This window comes from Vanellus vanellus (assembly GCF_965231255.1).
Source record: "Vanellus vanellus genome assembly, chromosome: 6".
Taxonomy (NCBI): domain Eukaryota; kingdom Metazoa; phylum Chordata; class Aves; order Charadriiformes; family Charadriidae; genus Vanellus; species Vanellus vanellus.
This window is the reverse complement of record NC_138911.1, coordinates 66,012,522-66,020,835: the sequence shown is the minus strand read 5'-3', so window position 1 is coordinate 66,020,835 and position 8,314 is coordinate 66,012,522.

The following is an 8,314-nucleotide window of genomic DNA, read 5'->3' as shown; positions in this document are numbered from 1 at the left end:
GCATAGGGAAGAGTGTGGCCAGTAGGTCGAGGGAGGTCATTCTCCCCCTCTACTCTGCACTGGTGAGGCCACAACTGGAATACTGTGTCCAATTTTGGGCTCCCCAGTTCAAGAGGGACAGGGAACTGCTGGAGCGAGTCCAGCGAAGGGCAACTAAGATGATTAAGGGCTTGGAGCATCTGCCTTATGAGGAAAGGCTGAGAGAGCTGGGACTCTTTAGCCTGGAGAAGAGAAGGCTGAGGGGAGGTCTTATTATGGCGTACAAGTATCTAAAGGGTGGGGTGAAGGAGGATGGAGCCGGGCTCTTTTCAACGGTTCCCAGTGACAGGATGAGGGGCAATGGGCACAAGTTAGAACACAGGAAGTTCCGTTCAAATACATGGAAACAGTTCTTTACGGTTCAGGTGACAGAGCACTGGCACAGGCTGCCCAGGGAGGGGGTGGAGTCCCCTTCTCTGGAGATTTTCAAGACCCGCCTGGATGCAGTCCTGAGTAATGTGCTCTGGGCAATCCTGCTTTAGCAGGGGAGTTGGACTAGATGATCTCTAGGGGTCCCTTCCAACTCTGAAGTTCTGTGATTCTGTGATTATAGTGTGATTTTAAAAAGGTGCGATGTTAACAACCAAACTGTGAATCGGTGTGTTTTCCCCTGGTAAAAAACCTGGAAGTAGACAGCTAATACTCGGGATTTCTTGCCAGACAAAGGGCTGTTCAGTGTGGAGAGTAACGTGGGATGAGGAAACAAATGCTACTGTACTACAGTTTATGTAAACCCTTACAAGTATAGAAGAGTGAAAAAGCTTTATTATGGTGTTAAACTGTTTCAGAGCTATATAAGAAATACAAAGAACTACTCCTTAAAGGTTTTGTTTAAACACACTGGAGTTTTGCCCCCATAACTCATTTTAATAAGCTGCACGTGATGCAGTGCAACAACATGTAAGACCGCGTGATGCAGTCTATCTGAATATAAATGTCAAATTTTGAGCTGAATGGTGAGGTATGCTTCCCGCCTCAGATCAGCAATGCTGGGCTCCGATGTCACCTGTATAGATTTGCGAAGTGTGTCACAGCTACGGGTCAAAGGGGACATAAGGACACCATTCCTACCAGCAGCCCCTAATGGTGTCATGAGGTCGCTTTGCTGAGCAGATGGCTCTGGAGCGAACAAGAAGCTTCTGTCAGCCTCCATCTTAAGCGTTGGGGGGATATTCCAAGCACCAAATCTGTGCTTGAGGGAGTATCATACTACCGGGCAGTTAAACTGCTCCGACTTTGGAGACTGGTGTAGCAATTTAGGGTTTTAAAAAATATTTCACAAATGCTGAGCCTTGCCTTTCCGCGCTCTGTAGTCTTGCACCAGGAATACATGGCCATAGTAACAGGTCGCAGAAAATCGGAATATCTCTCTCCCAGCTGCGGTATCTCACTGTCTTGAGAGCACAATGAACTGTTGTGTGGCTGGAGAAAAGTCCTTTCTCACTTCTTTCCTGCTAGGACTGAAACTGCTCCAGGTACCGAATATACACCTTGAAAGAATAAAAGAAGATTAAAAATGAGGAAGCGAAGGTTCACAGGGAGCATCAGATGATATATTTATATTTATATTTATATTTATATTTATATTTATATTTATATTTATATTTATATTATTTATATTTATTTATTTTCCCCTCCCCATTTATGCTCAGTTTACGTGCTATGGTCAGCAGGACAGTGTGCATTATGCCGCCTCTCTAGCCGGGGGTGAGAGGAGATGTCCCCTCCGGGACGGCCGGCAGCGGGCTGGGGACAGTGCCTGGCAGAGCGCAGGCGAGGGTGGAAGCTGCTCTGGGGGAGGGAGGTAGGATGGGTAGCAAGAGCAACACTACCCTTTATCTGATATTTTGCAGCCTAGAAAAGGCTTATTTCTTTCAGGCACTGGTGACCGTGGCACACGATCGATTAGGTAGCTGTACTCAGTACCAGATTTGGGTTTCTGCGGAAGAGGGCTCAGTGTGAGCACTCACCAGCCCCTGCGTGGCCACAAACCCTTCTCTGCCGCCTTGCTCTGCCGGGAGCTGCGCTGTCTGCTTTATTTACTGCCCCAGGTCAGCCATGTGTCTACCAACACCACCTACGAAGGAAGTGACTTTATTCCAGATAACATCAACAAGGGGAAAATCAGACTTGCACGGTAATCAACTTACTAATTTCTCATTGCTTTAGATGAGACAGATGTTGCTTTATCACAGAGAATGTATTTCTTTTCTCCCCTCCTTCGCTGACCGATTGCAGCCTGGTTGTAAGATTTGCCGTCAATGCGTTGCTTGGTATTTAGCCATGAAACTGTAAAGCAATTTTTAAGAATAGTACAGATAATTCATTAGAATGTCAATGGCTTTCTTCTGTATGCTACCGTCTTGCCCTATAGCTTGAATTTAGAAAGCCGTGACTTGGAAACAGGCAGACGGATGTCAGCAAACCAGAAATTATGAGAAATGAATAGTCGCTCCCCAAATTATCTGCACTGTTCTAACAGGCATCCATGTGCAAGGACTCAGATAAATAATCCTATTAGACATATAGTTTCAGACCCGCAGTCATGAATTTAGTCTGTATCTCATGGTATGTGTGGGGCTCCTGGCAGAACCGGACCCCGCCACCGAGTTCCACAATAGTGGAATAATCTTCCAAGCTCTCCCTGCCCAATGTAGCTTCATGCCAATATCACTTGAATCAAACGCTTGTGCATCGAGGAGTCAGCACAAGCTGTTCAGAGCAAGCATCCGATGCCACAGCAGCTCGAGGAGCTGGGGGAATCGTGGACTGTGGAATGGATCCAGGGCGTAAGTGGATGGAGGTGAGGGAAAAGCTTGGGCTGGGAGCATAGAAACACTTGTTCAAGTCAAAGGAAAAAACCCAAACCTGCTGATTTATGATTAATAAATTCTGCTAATGACATGGTTAAAAGTCTGACAGGTTAAATCTCACATAAGAGACTTGTTGTGAGAAAAAGTAACAGAAGAGAGGGAATGACCTCTTTGTGCCATGTCTTAGGCTTCTCTAATCAAGGAATCGGAAGCATGGACAGGTGAGTTGTCTAAAATTGACCTTTCCTGTGCTGGAATTCAACTCTTCAGAGTTAACATCAGACAGATGTTGTATGTGCAGTTCTTCTCTTTGCAGGTTCAGTTCAAATCAGGTAAATTGTATTATGAGTCCACATTTGTTGAAGAGAAACTGGAGGAGGACACAAATAATCCGGAGCCTGAGCATTGTGGCGCCAAGTGGATGGGCTCCAGATATTCTGTAAAATAAAGCAGGTGTGTTTGATAAAGATCTTTGATAGGAATATGATGTTCTGATATAGCTAGAGCTACCAAAGCTGTAATTAATCGATCGCAGCAAAATACCTGATATGATATAGGAAAGGTCTGGGCTGGGAGGAATGGGATGGAGTGAATGTTGTTTTGTTCACACAGAAAAGGAGTCTGTTTTGGCATTTATAGTGAAGAGGAACATTATCAAAGACAGCACTTTCTCCAGTCTTGTGCTAATGTACTTGGTATGTTTTCCCAAAAGCTTGTAAAAAAAATATCACCTTAACCCTAATGTCTGGCAACAACCTGGCATAGAGATAATTATTTATATGCAAATTCAAGCATAATTAAGTCATAAATTGCTCTATTTAAAAAAAATAAGAAGCTTGTCGAAAGCATTTGCGTTGATATCTTTAGTGGCAAGAAAACATAATGATTCACAATTAGTGTTTAATTTGTAATTAGAAAACATACTCTGCTGGATGAGAGATGGGAAATGCCAGTTTTCTGCCCAAACAGGTAGGGGCTGGTGTAGAACCCTGCCCGTCAGCGTGTCATCTCCATTGCAGCATCCCTGGCAAGCCGGGAGGGAGCCTTCCACTTTCCCTCCCACTGCGAGAGCTCGGGAGGTTGCACAGGTGCAGCAGATGAAATAAAGAGCAGAAATTTGTATTTCCCCAGCTGTTCATGCTGATGTTCAGTCTCCCCAACTAACAAAGCCAGCTCAGCTTGAATTGCCTACCTGTTTCTGCCAATTGGATACGTGGATTAGCACTTTCCCCAGTGGGATCTCCTAAAGACATATTTGTGTACCTGAAGGAAGGAGTCTGAGTTTTGTTCTGGAAAACCTCGATTCATCTGGTCCCTGCTAACTCAGTGGGCCATGACTTTGGCCTTTACGGGACGCTCAACTGGCCACAAGCTGTTCAGATAAGAACTCCCACAGCCTGTACTTCAGAAAAGCAATGAAAGCTTTTCTCTCCTAGAGCCACATCTGCGCCCCCTTCTTCAGAGCGCCATGCAGAAGGTGGAAGGTGCCTTGGTCTGCAAGTGTGCGGCCATGGCCCCATGGAAGCTGGTTTCCCCAGGCTGCTGCCAAACCCTGGGCAGTCAGTCTGGCATCGCAAATGCTACTGACCCTGTCCTGCGGTCACAGGAATGGGAACAGATGCGGTAGGAGATCAAAGACCAAGATGGATGGGGCTTTGAGTAACCTGGTCTAGTGGAAGATGTCCCATGGCAGGGGGGTTGGAACTAGATGATCTTTAAGGTCCCTTCCAACTCTAACCATTCTACGGTTCTATGATTCTAACACGTTCCTCTGACGTGTGTGGCCATAAAGCCTTACCTTGACAGGAGGTCTAATTCCACATGGTGTTTTTGCGGGACAGCAGTAGGGGAAGTTGTCCAAACTTCTGCTTCCAAGATGGAAACTGAATCAGTGCTGGCTCTGGAGGAGATGGGGTTGATACCACCTTTGCTGCTGGACCCAGGGGCCGAAGACACACCAGGGCTGGGCACAGCTGGGGCCTGTCTACAGGCCGAAAGTCCACCCTCAGCCTGTGGAGGTCAGGGAGGGAAATAAAGGTTGTCCGAGGACTAGGGACCCATCTTTGCAGCCAGAACAGACATTTCCATAGGCATAAAGCGGAACTGTGTGATCACCTGTATCAGTTATACATGACTATCATTAATCCAAGGTTATCGAAAGCATCGGTTTGAACTTCCTGCATCTGCTGCTTCCCAAAGGTTCACGCAGAGATCAATTATGCAACGAAAGACTTTTTATTAAAAGCAAGCGGCGCAGCTGCAGCTTTGGCAGGGGCTGTGCCCTGGCAGCCCGGTTGGGCTGTACGCAGAGCCAGTGATGAGGCCCGTCTGGGCAAGCATCACAGTGCCCCGACGTTGCCCACCTCCAGCGCCGTGGGGTGGTGGGGTGAGAGGGTGAGAGGGTGACAGCCACCCGCTGGTGGTGCTGCCGGAGCGGTGGGTGGTGGGCTCACGCCTAGGCAGCTCCATGATGGGCGGATGCCTCTTCAACAGGCTGCCATGAATGTAGATTTTCGGATCGTGCACATCTTTGAGGTAATCAACATAGCGACTTAATTAAAGATTTGAAAAATGGCAAGTTTCATACAAGACTTAGGGCAGAGTTTCCTAAATCAGAACGCACCTGCACAAATACATACACAAACAGGTATAGAGGTTAATTTACATAATTAAGATGTTTGTCTTTTTGCAAATTGTAGTAAATTATCAGTACCAAAAGATCTTTGGAAAATCGAGAAATCCAATAGTGGTGATTTACTTACTCTCTTCCTTTGTTGGCATTTTTCAGCAGATAATCTTTGCACCTTTCTTCATCAGCATCTATCAGTAGCCGATCTTTGAAATCCTCACGAAATCTACCCTTTGAAATCCTAGCGAAACCTACGCTCTGGAATCCTTGCAAAATTTACCCTGCGAGGCATCCCGGCTCAAGGGGAGACACTGGGTCACAGCCTGCGGCAATCACAGAGAGCTCAAGGGGTCTCACCTAGGATCGCTGCTTATAGGATCATGAGATGATCAACTTCGGTCAGTATTTTTCCATCTTGGCCACAGTTCTTGTCTGGTAATTCTGGCACCTTCCATAGCAGGCTATGATCTGGGCAGCAGGAGTTTCAGGTATGATTTGGGAGTGCCTAATCATCCTAACTCAATGTCGTGACCAGGACAAAACAAAAGTACCAGATTGTCCCGACTCGCTGCACTTGTAACCAAGACAAGAATACAATGTTGGCTGGTCCTGACATGGCAACGTGGCCCAGGGGGTCTGCACCACCACACAGGCTGACTCCTCAAAAGTTTTTCCCCCGCTTTTCCACTCAGAAACATCCACCTCACCAACTCTTACAGCTATTACTGTACTTTTTTATTATTTTTAACAATAACTTTTTGTGTTTTGGTGGGGGGGGGGGAGAAGAGGTTGAATCAATACCTACTTGGCTTATTCCCAAAATGTCTTGGTGTAAGACATTGCAAAACACTTTTGTGAATGATTTTCCTGGCATAAATGTTATACCCAAAGCCGAGTACTTGATGATGAGTGGGGAGGAGGCTGAAAGTAGCTCAGCTGTGACATGAGGGAAGTTTCTGGGGAGGTCAGGACCAGCTCACAACAGCGTTGCTTCCCGACAGGTACTCGTTTCTTTGCCTCAGTTTCCACTTGGATGAACTGGGCACTTCCAGGCATCTGGGGCTATAGATATATTATGTGCCTTTAACTCTCACTGGTTTCCTCCTATTTTATTCACAAAAATTACCTTGCCTTGACTTGCAATGCCGCACAACACTCCAGCCTTATGACAGGAAGGCACAATGCTTCATTTTTCATAGAAAATAGGTTTAGCACAGCAGCAGTATGGAGGTATCCATTTCCATGTCTTTTTTCCCCTTGACTTTTTCAAACAGAGATGAGAAGGTGTTTGCAGCATCCTCATTGGCCCATAGAAGCTGGGTTTCCATCCTCCTCGGCACTGGGAAGAGGAAACCCGTCAGCCCTCACACCTGCCAAACCAACCCCGGGGACCTGGCGCTGAGCTCAAGACGTATGGAGCTGTTGAAACCCAAGGTGCTTCTGAGCAACATCCTTCTCCACACATCATCTGGTGACCCCTCAGGACGGCTGCACTTTGCTTAGCACTTCAGAAATTTCAAGGTATCTTCAGAGTGCCTAAGTAGGAATTTTTTTTAGACTTTGGTATTATCATGTGAAGTCCAAGTTGATCTATCCCCTGCTGCAAGGGCTTATGTTTATGAAAAATTATTTCTCAATGTTTGACCGTGAAAAGGTTGCGGTAGTGTTGCCTTGATTTCAGATATGAATGCCACGGTGTTAAAAAGAAATGTGGTGTCATGGAATGTCGCCTGAGCCGAGGTTGGGGTTGGGTATGTCGGTTTCTCCCCACCGAGCTGGTGTCACATTGGTTCGCTGATTCCTTATGGCCTGGAAACTGCAGTCTGTCACAGAATAAAGACAGATCTTGTTTGTTTTAAACTGTGACACACTTCTGACAAAATAAGGCCCAAATTTGTGTTTAGGATGAGGTGTCCTGAGGGGCAGCTGCTGCAGCAGCGGGCAGGACGCGGACGGTGGGGTCCAGGCTGCCTCCTCCCACTGTGACCTCCAGTGAAGCTGAAGTTTCATGAGTTGCAGAGAAACCACAGCCATAAAACATCCCCAGAGGTGGTTTTTCTTAAGCGCTGAGTCCTAGGGAAACAGACTTAGGGGAGTAAAATGGATCCACTGTTTCCAGAAGCCGCTCCTGGCTGGAGCTGAAGGAGGAGCGGGCGCAAGCCTCACCACGGTGGGCTGCTGCTGCGGAGGGGAGGAGGAACTCTGTGAGTCTCATCTTTTCCACCTAGTTAGGATCAGCCGGGTCTGGCTTTGAACAGCAGCGTGCCAGCCTAAACTGCTGGTCGTTAAATGGTATTTTTCTGTCAAGAATTAGGTAAATGCGTATTTTATCTGGCTAATTAATCTGAGGGATAGAGCTAACATGATTATTGTGTTCTCCTTTCCCTTGCTCCTGTCAATATGGCCATGTGGCACTTGTATCTCAGAGCCTTTATTAAACTGGTTTATTTGTAAGCAATATCAAATGAGGAAAATCATAAGAACGGGGTGATTTTGTTCAGCCTGTCACCTTTATCCAACACTAACAAGGTAGGAAATGGCACTGCCTTTTATTGTCCTCCTCTCTCTGTAAACTCGCTTTTATTAAAAAAAAAAAATAAAGCTCTTAAATAAGCAAAGAGGAACAGGCTTGGAAAATTCTGTGGACTCCAAAAGGTGCTTCTCTGTTTTTTTTCTCTGCAGGAACAAACACCACCCGTTCCCCCTTTCCCACGCTCCGAACCTTTTTATTAATATGTCAGGAAACATGACTCAATCTGCAGCTTTGTCAAGACACAGACAGGAAATTTAGGTGCTTGCATTACCAACTGCTACTGTTTGTTACATTTTTTCC